The following is an 8,351-nucleotide window of genomic DNA, read 5'->3' as shown; positions in this document are numbered from 1 at the left end:
TGTTTCCACCTTCCTCGTCACTGGACGTGGTACTATCCACTTTGAAAGGAATGACACGCAGTAACGGTACGGAGGTGTGTCCCACCACGTTATATTCCACCACATCGGAGTACACAAACATCAAATTCACTCCTTGGTTCAGTTCTACAGGGAATCGAAAAAACTTGTAAAATTCCATATTGCTGTTGATCTTCGGTTTAAAATTTGGAGCCATTTTTGTGTCTCCACCTAAAATATCAAACAAGTCACGATTAAAACTGATGGACAACGTTTGGGTATCCTGAAATGTCATCAGTAAGCGACGAGCCACTTTATGGTACTCCAGGGTGACACTTTTCTTGATTCTGTTCAGGGCTTTGCCAAAGGCTAACTCGAACCTGGAAGCAATGGTGTCCACCAAATGTTGGCCACTAAAATAAAACCCTGACTTAATTTTCAAGGTGTAGATACTGAAGAGTGGATTGTTGGCTGGTTTTACGTCGCCTGAAAACCCGATGTCATTCATGGTTTCTTGCAATTGTTGGTTCAGGATTTCGACCTCAAAAGTGTTTTGCTTTTCGGTGATGTTTTGGATTTGTGTAGGGTGAATCATTTCCACTAAAGCCACTTCCCAATCGGCTTCGTGATCTAACTGGATGGCCTGAGGTAATTTGACCGATTAACAGCACAACATGTTGTTGGGAAACACCTCCATGGAACTGTCACTGGGTAAGGTTAAGTAAAATTGGTTTTGGTGACTCATAATTCCAGAGTTCTGTGGCTGTCCAAGGGGTTACTGGACGTCAGAGGCGTGTCTCCGCTCAAAATGGGGTTCTGGTTGTTATTGGAGTGGTGACTGGCACTGGCACTGGACACAAGGTTCCCGTTCGAGGAGAATTTCAGGGAGGGATTGGGAAGCAGGTAACCGATGCAACTGCTCAATAAAATGGTCCACAATTGTTTGTCTCCTTGTTGCAAACTCAGATTGGCAATAGCTGCCCCGATGACACAATACACCACGAAGATTTGGCAGAAAAAGACGATTTGCGTTTTAGGCACACGTTCTCCACACCACACCCACAAGGGTTGTTTTTGTAAATCTTGCACAGAAGAACTGGGTGAAGGAGTGGTCGACGTAGCTGCGTCTGTGTGAAAGGGCATGATGGTCACTTCTTTTTATAGTAGATGACTTGGGAAGCGTCGATCCAAGAATCAAAACTGGGTGGATATCCTTTCCAACGTACTTTGACTTCTTTGACACGTCGTTTGCCCACTTTACGGGTTCTGCGTTTGAGAATGCTTTCGATGTCGTACACGTCGTCTTCTTTTTTGGTCACACGTTGTAACTCGGGCAAATAAAACGTTCCTTTGAGCACTTCTCCGTTCATGTCTTCCAATTTATAGACGGCAGGATGACGGCCATGCACTCGTCCAGTGACACGAAACAATTCGGTCGTCCAGTTAGGTAAGTAACCTTTGTCGAAAGTGCGTTTGGTTTTGCCAATTTTCACCCAGTCTCCTACGGCCAACTCTCCACTTTTCTTGGGGACAGCCCTCGTCGGGGACGTACCAAACAGGCGCTCAAACACCAGCACTTCGTTGTCGGGAGTCACTTCTTGCGTGGCACGTCCGATGCTTCGATGGTAAGATTGGTTGTACGCTTGCACCAGGTGCGGTAAGATGTTGATGTACTTCAGAGTGTGGTGATGCGTAAAATATTTCCACATGCGTTCTTTCAAAGCGCGTTGAAAACGTTCCACGATGCTGGCTTTGGTTTCGGGATTCTCGGTGGTAAAAAAATGAATGTCACGTTTCTTTAATTCTTTTTGGAAAGCTTGGTTCAGAAATTCGGTGTCTTTGTCCGTTTGCCATCGAAGAGGGTGACGACCGCTTTGTTTCAACACCCGTTGCAGGGCTCGCACTAACTCGCTGCTCGATTTGGAAGTCAAGCGCACGACCCAGGCAAATTTGGAAAAGACGTCGATGACACAAAACAAATATTTGTAGCCACGATTGTAGCTGGCCAAATGAGAGACATCGGCTAAATCGGCTTGCCATTGATGATCGATGCCTTCCACTCGGGTGCGACTTCTGGCAAACTTGCGTCGAATGGGTTTGTGTAAAGTGTAGGTAGCTTGTTCTTGTAACCATCGTTGCACTTGAGGTAAACGGAGACTTTTCAGTCGCGTTTTGACAGCACGATACAATTTTTGAACTCCTGCGTAACCTGCAGGATGGGAGGGATCGTAGTAAATGCTGGCTAAGACTTTTTCCATTTTTTGTGTTGGTTGGTGTGTTAATAAGTCACCCACTCTTTGGTGATGCTACTTTGGGTGGGTCGAAAGGGTGGTTTAGAAACTGATTTACGTGTCCGATGGGCTACGGGAGTAGAAGTCGAAGGTAGTGGTGGTGGAGGTGGCAATGGAATGGTCTTGGTTTTCTTTTCTTTTTTCACTTCTGGTTTCCCTTCTTTCTTTTTCACTTCTGTCGAAGGAGGAGTGGACATCATCTTTTTAACCCAAGCTTTCATTTCTTCTCGTTGGGGTGTGGGGGACGGGGTCAACAAGGATGCTGCAATCTTACTCGAAATGGGAGCTGCTGACGGTGTTTGAAACACTTCTCGCATCTCTTCTTCCTCAGGTCTTCGTGGGGTAGCATCTCTGGTGACCCCTGGGGATGGTAGTAGTGGTGGTGGTGGTAGTGATGATGGAGCTGGACTTTTCATCAAGGTCTTAAAATCTTTCAAAGTGGGTAGAGCTGTTTCGTCTAAAGCTTTCTGGTGAAAGAGTTGCAGTCGTTGCAAGAGTTGACCGTACTTTTGCGATTTTTCTGTTTCGGACAAATCTTGGCGATCCATCAAGGACTGCAGTTTGTGTTGTAACTGGCACATCTTGCTCAAATTGGGATTGGGAGGTAAATGCGGGGAGCTTTGTTCTTGCCAACGATGGTATTCCATCCATCGTTTGTAAGGTACTAAAGCTAGTTTTCGTCCTTCCATGGGGTTGTCAGGGGTCGATTCTGAGATCTCGGGACGTCCGAGGACCTTTTTATCTTGCTCCCACCAGTCCTCCCAACATGGTTCCCAAGACTCCTTTCAGTATGGGACCTAACAAGAGGGGTAAAATGCCTCCATGTTGGACCAACATCTTCTTTTTTTGACGAATGGGAATTTTCTTTTGAACCATTTGGCGAAGAACGTGACGATGTTTGCCTAAGCATTGTTTCTGGTGTTTGGACAAAGGGATCGTGCCTTTCAAGACGTTCAAACAGCATTCGCACACGGTATCGATGACCTCTTTGGAGGCCGATTGAATGAGTTTTTTTCGTAGAGGTGGAGAAGCTTTGGACAGGACAGATAACATGTCCCCATGTTTGACTAAACGTGGTGGTAGTCCTTTCCTTTTCTTTCCTTGAGGTTTTCTGGAGGGTGACATCTTTGAGTCTTCAGGAGCACCAAAAAAGCACTGATACCCCCGACTTGGTCACAGGTCTTTTTTATACTGGAACGCGTCGCCATTGATTGTCTTTACGTCGTATCAGTTTGAGGACAGGCATGACACGTCGTACAGGGGTACGCAACGGACTAAATCGAGCCAGTTCTTGCTTGGACAAATCCAGTAAACTTTGTAACATACCCGATCTTTCTTGAACTTTGATTTTGGGAGAAGGTACTTTGTGAGCAGCAGCCACTGCCGCTAAATTGGAGGGTCCTGCCACTGGGGAAGTTCTTTTTGGGGTCATTAACGGAGAAGTTCTTGGTGTGATCAACGTCTCCAAGTACTCTTCAGTTCTTGGTGTCATCAACGGAGAAGTGGATGAACGTGAGGCTGCCGGAGACACAGTCACTGTCGTGGCCGGTCGTGGTTTGCGAGTGTAAAGTTGCGTCCTGGCCGAAGTGCCTCTCTTGCGACTAGTTTTCTTCTGTGGACTTTTCTTTTTCTGAGGACTTTTTCTCTGTTTCTTTTTCTGGGGGCTTCTTTTCTTTTTCCGGGGTGATGTCTGGTCAGAGGAGGGTCCCGCCACTGGAGAAGTTCTCCTTGGGGACCTGGTCTTTTTCTTTTTCTTCTTGGGGCTTCGTTGGACTTTTTTCTTGGGGAGAAGTTTGGGGGCATTAGGATCCCATCTTAAGAGAGAGCGAATGATGACCCCTCCTAGAGTACCGCTCCCTCCAGGTTTCAAAATGATTTGTTTTTTGGTTTGAGTGTCGATGCGGGGATCGGCCAGTTGGACCAAAGCGACTTTGTTTCGATCGAAAAAGCGTTTGGTTTGATGAGGAATCTGAATGATTCCTTGGAGTAATTGACGTGCCGTCACCGTGAACCATCGTAAGACTTCTTTGAGACTAGCTTCTAAGACACGAGCTCGTATTTGTGGATTTTTTTTCTCGACTGATGCCATACAAGGCACGAATCAATTTGACGGGAAGATGCGACTGAAGGGACGTCATGTTGACGTTGTGTGAGACAGATGAAAAAGGGTCTGAGGTTTTTATAGATTTTTTATGTGGAGTGAAATTAAGTCGAGGACGGAGACGTGTACAGGACAGGCCCTCCGTCCTGGCACCAGTGGTGAAACAAATGGATACGAAATCGCAAATCCTCGGGGGTTGTAGGTTTGAAATCGACGAGTAAATAGGCGTGTGGAGTTTGAGTGTCATCGTCGTACGCCTGAGTCAGCCTAGGCGTTCCTAACTGTTTGGCTAAGACTTGCACTTGCGATTTATCTCGAGGGCTTTTAAACAAGACCACGAAATGCGCATTGAGACTGATGGTGCGATGGGCTTTAATTTGTTGAAACAAATTTTGGGTGATGTAAACGACACTGGCATTACGGTGATGTCCTTTGCGCGTGAACCACAGTTTAATTTCTTCTTCGTCTTCTCCGAACATGTCGTCGAAAATGACCAAATGGGTTTGACGGGAGTCAGAGACGATGCCGTCGTCTTCTTTAGGAATGCCTTCCACAAACACGATGGAATCGCCTTGACTTTCTCGCAAGAGGCTGTACGCCGATTGCCACTCTTTGTAACACCACACGATCCGCTGTGGTGGCCGATCGATCAAATGATGTTTATGTTCGATCAAACGTTTGACGAATTCGGTTTTGCCTGAACCGCTAGGTCCAGCAATGAGCATGTTAAAGGGATGGCGAAGATACAAAGCCTCCCAACTGGCACGATCTAAGTGTTCGTCGATGACTTTGACAGTAGAGGAAGAGGGAGCAGAGACAGCAGAGGTAGCCATAGTGTTAGGAATGTCACTTGTGACACGAAAACAAACAAAACGAGAGTTTATATACTTTTTTCAAAACACGTTTATTGAATGTTTCAAACATGAATACGAAAGACAAAAATACATAAAAGCCAAAGGCTTAAGTACAAGGATAAAAGGCACATGATAACCATTAACGTGGAATAAAAACAAGTGTCTGTACAACATGTTTTGGGTAATGTTCTAACCAGTTCTATAGTAGGGGGTAAGGTCACACAAGTGTCCTCCCGAAAGGGTCTTTCAGGTCTGTCCACGACAGTTCTGTCCTGGGTGACGGGTTCTTCTGGCACCGTCACTAACACGGGTTGAAAAGTAACTTTTTTCCTTGAACAACTCTCGTGCATACTGGGCCACTTCTTGGGTCCAAGCCTCAAAATCCCATTCTTTCCAGGCACGGACATCTGTCCAATGGGGATGTAAGTCACAAGCTACACACACATCGTCATACACGTCTTCGGTAGCTAAAAGTTGACGAATCTTTTTTTCCTGTTGAGGTCGAGAAGTATCCAGATGAAAACGCAAGGCTTTGAGCAAAAGGAGTTTTTCGTGACCATTTAAGGCCATGGGGGATGTGGTAAGTACTGATCGTAATGAGTCCACAAAGAATCGGCTGGTAAATGAAATCCCAGAAAACAAGTCACTAAGACACACACCACTTGTCGACCCAAATTGAATGGATACAGTTCTTGTAATAATCGATGGTAATGATCCACGGTTTGAATATGGTCATTGAGTTCCTTCCACGGAATCTGTTCAATGACATGTGACATAAGTCGTGGCATGGCAGCCTGTTTTTATATTCTCTTTTTTTCGGATGCAATCCACGTACTTTCTAGCCAGAGATCTTCGTTCTCCAGTAGGGAATTTAAATGTTACATACTGTAACCGAAACATATGAGTTCGTTTAGAAGTTTCGTCTTCCGCTAAGCAGATTCCACATAACAAATGTTGGTAATCCTTTAACTCGTCTTCCTCAATGCGTTGCACTAGGTGAATCTCGAAGTAACCAAAATTATGAACATGTACATCATTGGCGACCTCAAAGTTTTGAACAATGTCTGACCATTGAAACAATTTCTGACGAATCAGTTTTCTTATACCATTCAGGTACCAGTGGTTAAAGATCTGGTGACGTAACGGATGCAATTGTTCTTTACGTTTGACTTGTATTTTCACCAGCTCTCGGTAAATCCTTTCTCTCAACTCCTCAGGCAAAGCCAACATGTTCTCTTGTAAAGTATCCATAAGTATATACACTGTTTTTGGAATCCTTGGGTGGTGGCCAATAGCCTCGTTTACCTTTGTGCCTGATGTAATATCCACTCATAATCAGTCTTCTTATACTTTGGAACAGAGCATAATTTAACAACGGTTCAATAACTTTGCGTTTGCGTTTCACTTGTATTTTGATCAGTTCTCGGTAAATGCGTTCTCTCAACTCCACAGGCAAAGCACGAATGTTCTCTAGCAAAGTATCCATGAATAGGTCATACTAAATCCTCTTTTGTCTGACACAAGAAATGTATCGTTTGCACAGACATGGTTTTACTTCAGTATCGAATTTAAATCGTTTAGTTTCTAATTTACACATTACAATTCGTTCAGAAGTTTCCTCTTTCACTAAGTTGACATTGTGAACAAGATGTTGGTAATTAGTTAACTCTTCCTCTGGAATTCGATGCAGTACGATTACAATGTAGTAGATAGAATCATCCAGAGCAAACCAATCCTTTTTAAAACTAGGGGATCGTTGATCAATGTCTGTCCAATGGAACACTTTCAACTGAATCAGTCCTTGTATAGCATTCAGGTACCAGTGGTTCAAACACCGGTGACGTAACGGATGCAATTGTTCTTTACGTTTCACTTGTATTTTGACCAGCTCTCGGTAAATGCGTTCTCTCAACTCCACAGGCAAAGCACGAATGTTCTCGTGTAAAATATTCATGAACAGATAATTATGGTAAGTTACTTCAATGTCTCGGTCCCACTAAGGGTAAGTAATGACAATTCGGTGACCATCGAGCATGTTCTACGTGGCCGAATCTTGCGGTTCCCAGTGGTGAAGTGACACACCGCAACTGAAGCACCTGACTTTATCTCCTTCACCCAAGTAGAAAAATCCGGCTCTGGCTAATTCTTCGGGGGTCGGTCCTCCCAGATACTTAGGCCATTTTCCTTTGAACGATTGAAGACGATTTTCAAAGTCTCAGTATTTCGACAAACGCACAGGAAACGAATATTCGTCTTTCACAGGTTCGTTTCGATGAGGGTTGGGTGACATGAACAGGAGTTTGCTCAGGGCTGGATGACATCCGTAGGGGGGTAGACGTGAAGGTGAACATTCCCATTTAAAACGAAACCCAGTAAAATGTCCAAGAGGACGAGCGGCATCACTTTCGCATGCCTCAGGTTTGACACGTACAGCATCAATTTCCATGATAGGGGTAGTGACACTAAAGTTCCCATGATGCTTTACGGCATCGCTAAGGTCACAACGTACAGCATCGTACCCATCGCAAGGCTCACAATCGCATTCCACTTCAGAAGTCCCACACTTGAATTGTGCCTTTCTAAACAACTTGTTTTGTGTTTCTCTGAAAGTATTCATCTTGTTCGCTCGGTCTTGGTAGTCACAATGAACTATCGATCTTGCCTAGGGTTCCTTTTTATATACAGACCAATACCGACGTGTCCATACGGTAAGGTAAAATGATTGGGAAGTCGAACTCGCTTCTGGTACACGATTTGATAGACTTTTTCCAAGGGTCGACTGACGATGTGGTGAGTGGGTAAACGTACAATCTTGTTCGGTTGATAGGTGGTCACTTTAAAGTTTGCATCCTCTCCCGATTGCAAGGCTTCTTTCAATACCCCAAAGTTGACCACACGACTGGTACGATAATTCAGAGTCAGTTCTTTCACTTTGCACGTCGTGTGCACTTCTCTTGTTTGTCCCGGTATTCGTAGCCGTAATTTTTGGGACTGCCACTGACGAAACTTAGAATCTTGTCGTCGGGATGGTCGTCTGTCCAGGCTCCTAAACGGTCTCCTTCGATGTCAGGGTGCTGTTGACTCGGGTGATGGATGTAAATGCAACTG

Source organism: Sinohyriopsis cumingii, chromosome 1, assembly GCF_028554795.1.
Source record: "Sinohyriopsis cumingii isolate HCF-2022 chromosome 1, ASM2855479v2, whole genome shotgun sequence".
Taxonomy (NCBI): Eukaryota; Metazoa; Mollusca; class Bivalvia; order Unionida; family Unionidae; genus Sinohyriopsis; species Sinohyriopsis cumingii.
This window is presented reverse-complemented; position numbering follows the sequence as displayed.